Here is a 5,735-nt window from a genome sequence, read left to right as displayed (position 1 = left end):
AGAGGTAAAGGCCTGATTGGCCAGACAGTCACAGAGGTAAAGGTCACAGAGCTGCTGGAACAACAGAGAGAGAGCACAACGGTGTAGCTGCAATCAGGAGGGTTCACAAGGGGCTTCCTCCTCTGTCTCCGCTCCCTGTACACTCAGCCCTACCCATCCCCAGTCCAGCCCTGGCCCCCTGTTGAAAAATGCAGGTCAGCAGCTATGTGGCCCCCCCGGCCCGCCCTAGCCCCCAACCACCACCACACTAACAGGGGAGAGGGGGGAGAGGAGGGAGGGAGAGAGAGAGGGAGGGGGACACAGGAGTTGTTTTAAATGGCAGGAAATCCCTGAGATGTTTTCTGTAGTCCCAGCGACAATCTAGGGCCCCGCTGCGAGTGAGAGAATCACATTTTTTTGACACACACACCCACCTCTTTTACCATGCGCACACACAAACACTCTCTATCCAGGTTGTCCTGGAAAGGCGAGTGGACAAACGTGCCCTATTCGCTCACAAAGGCACACACACATCACAGTCATTCCTGTCCGTTTTGTGTCAGTGGGTTTTGCAGGGGGAGTCTCTTGTGCAGGAATGCAGAGATGATAAGTATGGAGAGAGACACACAGCAGGCAGGACTTACAGCCAGAACACCCTGCTCCCTGCCTCTCTCACGCGCTCCCTCTATCCCTCCTGCTTTAACCGTTTCTCTCTGCACATCCACCTCTCCCTTTCTGACTCGTTCTCTGTCCCTCCCTTTTAAGTGTTTCCCTCTACACTTACTCCCTTTCACTCCCTTTCCCTCCCTTCTTTCTCCTTTTCTCTGACCCCCTCTGTCTCTCTCGGTCTTCTCTCTCTCTGTCCTCTCCCTCTCTCTCCCTGTTCTATTTGTCTCTCTCTGTTTTCTCTCTCTCTCTGTTCTCTCTGTCATATCCCTCTCTCCCTGTTCTCTTTCTCTCTCTCTGTTCTCTCTCTCTGGTCTCTCTGGTCTCTCTCTCTCTCTCTCTGTTCTCTCTGTCCTCTCCCTCTCTCTCCCTGTTCTATTTGTCTCTCTCTGTTTTCTCTCTCTCTCTCTGTTCTCTCTGTCCTCTCCCTCTCTCCCTGTTCTCTTTCTCTCTCTGTTCTCTCTCTCTCTCTCTGGTCTCTCTCTCTCTGGTCTCTCTCTCTGTTCTCTGTCTTCTCGCTCTCTCTCTCCCTGTTCTCTCTCTCTCTCTGTTCTCTCTGTCCTCTCGCTCTCTCTCTCTCTGTTCTCTCTCTCTCTCTCTCTGTTTCTCTCTCTCTCTCTGTTTCTCTCTCTCTGTTCCCTCCCTTCCTCAGTCCTGCTCCCACACAGCGACCGGGTCACAGTGACATCCTGGCTCAGTCCTACAGTCAGTATGTGCCTGTAGCCTTGTGCTCTCCCAGTACCGTGTCTATGAGCTACACTGCTGAACACAACACCACCATACTCTGGACTCCACACCTATATTACACGTGATAGATAGAATCTCATAACTACCTCACTTCCTACCTCACCTCCTAGCTCACCTTTTAACATGAGGCCTACTTGATCCAGTAGCATCACAGGGAAGTATCATTTCTAACACAGAGAGCGAGGGAATGTCCAGTTGTGTGCCGTTAGCAGTCTATCAAGCTCTCAGACAATTACAAATGTTCATTTTAGCCCCTCACCAGGAGAATAACACAGTTTGAAATCTGGACCAGAACCAGCGATTATTAAGAGAACTTCATCAAATTAATTTCAGGGCAACAAAATTAAAAAGTGTCAGTTTTCATATCTCTAGTCATATTCCTCCTCTCTGAGGTGGATAGAGAAGTGCTGAATAGGATGTTAAGATCACGGTGCTCCAAAATGAGTCCCTGCAAGAAAGACCGGGAAACCCTGGGGTTTCCACCGCAGTCCTTCCTCCTCCTCCCCCTAATAGCACTCCAAATTACATTTCCTCGCTAATTATTACCATCATAAATATAACAGGCACTGCTTTTTTTCCCTGTTTCTTGTTATCCTTTCTTTGTGTGGTGATTCATGGCTGTGGAATTATGGATCCACTCTTACTGTGAACGCCTGACAATGTTTTAAGCGGCCCGCGTCGTATTCATTTATTTGTTTATCACTTTAGCTCTGTATGTCGTTTTCTGTGTTTTATTCTGTGGGGTTTTTCATTTGGGTCGGTGTTCGTACAAAGCAGTTGGCAGTGGCCTGGTATAAGATGACTCATGCACCAATAAAGTCTTATTGAACAATAGCAGATGGCTGCTTCCCCTCTCCTCTCGCAATTAAGACTGGCTTGCGTTCCAAATGGTACCCTGTTCCCTATATAGTGCACTGCTTTTGACCAGAGTGGTCTAAAGTAGTGCACTACATAGGGAACAGGCATCCATTTGGGACGTGCCCCGGGGATTGAAAAGGCGTGTGAAGAACCAACCTTCACCCCCTTTTCTTTGTCTGTTCTTTTTGCTGGCTGGGTGCTGGGTTGTGGTATGATATCACCTGCTGTTTCAAGGTGTTCCAGTGGGTCATGGTGCTAAGATAGTTGCAGGCCTCAGCGCTGGTATGAGGGAATTGGTTCTGGGGCAGTTAGATGTTACGGAGAGGGCAGTGAGTGTCTGCCAGCCACAGGGGGGATGTGTTTAAACCTGGGACCTCTTTGGCAGAGCACAATGTTAAGAGGGAAAGGTGCTCTGTAATACTACAGGCAGGCAGGTACAGCAGAGAGGACAGGGACAGACATGAGAGAGAGGAGTAGCTGGTGGCTGTGAGGGGGGATGTGTTGAAACCTGTCATCTGTCAAAGGATGCCCCTTTCTGTGTCTCACCACACCCAGTTGTGTCAGGGCAGGGTGTCGTCTGAGCCTGTATAGGGAGGAGAGGAAGGTAGGAGGGTGTCTGAGCCTGTATAGGGAGGAGAGGAAGGTAGGAGGGTGTCTGAGCTGAGTCACGCTCTTTAACCCACACCTCCAGGGCCATTTCTCTGACTCTCTCTGGAACTCTCCCTCTCTCTCTCTCTGCATCTCTCCCTCCCTCTCTCTCTGCATCTCTCCCTCCCTCTCTCTCTGCATCTCTCCCTCCCTCTCTCTCTGGAACTCTCCCTCTCTCTCTCTCTGCATCTCTCCCTCCCTCTCTCTCTGGAACTCTCCCTCTCTCTCTCTCTGCATCTCTCCCTCTCTCTCTCTCTCTGCATCTCTCCCTCCCTCTCTCTCTGGAACTCTCCCTCTCTCTCTCTCTGCATCTCTCCCTCTCTCTCTCTCTGCATCTCTCCCTCCCTCTCTCTCTGTATCTCTCTCTCCCTCTCTCTCTGTATCTCTCTCTCTCTCTCTCTCTCTCTCTCTCTCTCTCTGCATCTCTCCCTCCCTCTCTCTCTGGAACTCTCCCTCTCTCTCTCTGCATCTCTCCCTCCCTCTCTCTCTGAACTCTCCCTCTCTCTCTCTCTGCATCTCTCCCTCCCTCTCTCTCTGTATCTCTCTCTCTCTCTCTGCATCTCTCCCTCCCTCTCTCTCTGGAACTCTCCCTCTCTCTCTCTCTGCATCTCTCCCTCCCTCTCTCTCTGTAGCTCTCTCTCTCTGCATCTCTCCCTCCCTCTCTCTCTGCATCTCTCCCTCCCTCTCTCTCTGTATCTCTCTCTCTCTCTCTCTCCGCTGAGAGGACAAATGCCAGCATTACACAATCATTTCCCTTCTTACTTCATTGAACCAAAAACTCTATTTGGGAAGACGTGTAAACAATGTCATACAAGTACCATATGAAGGGCCTTCACTAGAGTGGCTGAGAGTCTACACAGTAAAAGGCCCAGGCCACTAGAGTGGCTGAGAGTCTACACAGTAAAAGGCCCAGGCCACTAGAGCGGCTGAGAGTCTACACAGTGAAAGGCCCAGGTCACTAGAGTGGCTGAGAGTCTACACAGTAAAAGGCCCAGGTCACTAGAGTGGCTGAGAGTCTACACAGTAAAAGGCCCAGACCACTAGAGTGGCTGAGATTCTACACAGTAAAAGGCCCAGGCCACTAGAGTGGCTGAGAGTCTACACAGTAAAAGGCCCAGGTCACTAGAGTGGCTGAGAGTCTACACAGTAAAAGGCCCAGACCACTAGAGTGGCTGAGAGTCTACACAGTGAAAGGCCCAGGTCACTAGAGTGGCTGAGAGTCTACACAGTAAAAGGCCCAGGTCACTAGAGTGGCTGAGAGTCTACACAGTAAAAGGCCCAGACCACTAGAGTGGCTGAGAGTCTACACAGTAAAAGGCCCAGACCACTAGAGTGGCTGAGAGTCTACACAGTAAAAGGCCCAGGTCACTAGAGTGGCTGAGTGTCTACACAGTAAAAGGCCCAGACCACTAGAGTGGCTGAGAGTCTACACAGTAAAAGGCCCAGGTCACTAGAGTGGCTGAGAGTCTACACAGTAAAAGGCCCAGACCACTAGAGTGGCTGAGAGTCTACACAGTAAAAGGCCCAGGCCACTAGAGTGGCTGAGAGTCTACACAGTAAAAGGCCCAGACCACTAGAGTGGCTGAGAGTCTACACAGTAAAAGGCCCAGGCCACTAGAGTGGCTGAGAGTCTACACAGTAAAAGGCCCAGGTCACTAGAGTGGCTGAGAGTCTACACAGTAAAAGGCCCAGACCACTAGAGTGGCTGAGAGTCTACACAGTAAAAGGCCCAGGCCACTAGAGTGGCTGAGAGTCTACACAGTAAAAGGCCCAGGTCACTAGAGTGGCTGAGAGTCTACACAGTAAAAGGCCCAGGCCACTAGAGTGGCTGAGAGTCTACACAGTAAAGGCCCAGGTCACTAGAGTGGCTGAGAGTCTACACAGTAAAGGCCCAGACCACTAGAGTGGCTGAGAGTCTACACAGTAAAAGGCCCAGACCACTAGAGTGGCTGAGAGTCTACACAGTAAAAGGCCCAGACCACTAGAGTGGCTGAGAGTCTACACAGTAAAAGGCCCAGACCACTAGAGTGGCTGAGAGTCTACACAGTAAAAGGCCCAGGCCACTAGAGTGGCTGAGAGTCTACACAGTAAAAGGCCCAGACCACTAGAGTGGCTGAGAGTCTACACAGTAAAAGGCCCAGACCACTAGAGTGGCTGAGAGTCTACACAGTAAAAGGCCCAGGCCACTAGAGTGGCTGAGAGTCTACACAGTAAAAGGCCCAGGTCACTAGAGTGGCTGAGAGTCTACACAGTAAAAGGCCCAGGCCACTAGAGTGGCTGAGAGTCTACACAGTAAAAGGCCCAGGTCACTAGAGTGGCTGAGAGTCTACACAGTAAAAGGCCCAGGCCACTAGAGTGGCTGAGAGTCACACAGTAAAAGCAGGCCAACACATGCAGCACACACACACACACACACACACACACACACACACACACACACACACACACACACACACACACACACACACACACACACACACACACACACACACACACACACACACACACACACACACACACACACACACAGTCTTTTTATGGGCTGTGGACAAAACAACAAGTGTGTAATAATGGTGCTGCAGGCTGGATGGAGAAAACATCCTTTTAGCGCATCACGACTTAAGTGGCTGGAAGAGAATAGAAAATAGGGGAAGGGAGTTAAGGGCAGGGACGGACGGACGGGCGGGTGGACGGGTGGACGGACGCTGGGGTACCGTCCGAAACAGGTGGAGTGGTTTCAAAATGGATGAGACACTAGACGGACAGACTGTCAGGCTATCACCGTGACGACGAGGCTGTAGCGGTAACGCCACGGTCACCTCGTTGAGGACGTTGTC

General features: G+C 51.0%; 1 long non-coding RNA gene across 1 annotated transcript; it reads left to right on the top strand.

The window, feature by feature from the left end:
- Window positions 1–4,004: 4,004 nt before the first annotated feature.
- On the top strand, window positions 4,005–5,253 carry LOC127922116 (uncharacterized). The gene is made up of 3 exons (XR_008110420.1): window positions 4,005–4,139; window positions 4,509–4,672; window positions 4,794–5,253. It is a non-coding gene; the product is annotated as an uncharacterized LOC127922116 (long non-coding RNA).
- Window positions 5,254–5,735: the final 482 nt, after the last annotated feature.

This window comes from Oncorhynchus keta, unplaced genomic scaffold (assembly GCF_023373465.1).
Source record: "Oncorhynchus keta strain PuntledgeMale-10-30-2019 unplaced genomic scaffold, Oket_V2 Un_contig_24616_pilon_pilon, whole genome shotgun sequence".
Taxonomy (NCBI): Eukaryota; Metazoa; Chordata; class Actinopteri; order Salmoniformes; family Salmonidae; genus Oncorhynchus; species Oncorhynchus keta.
Note: the sequence above shows the minus strand (reverse complement) of the source record. Positions and strands in the feature narration are given on the sequence as shown.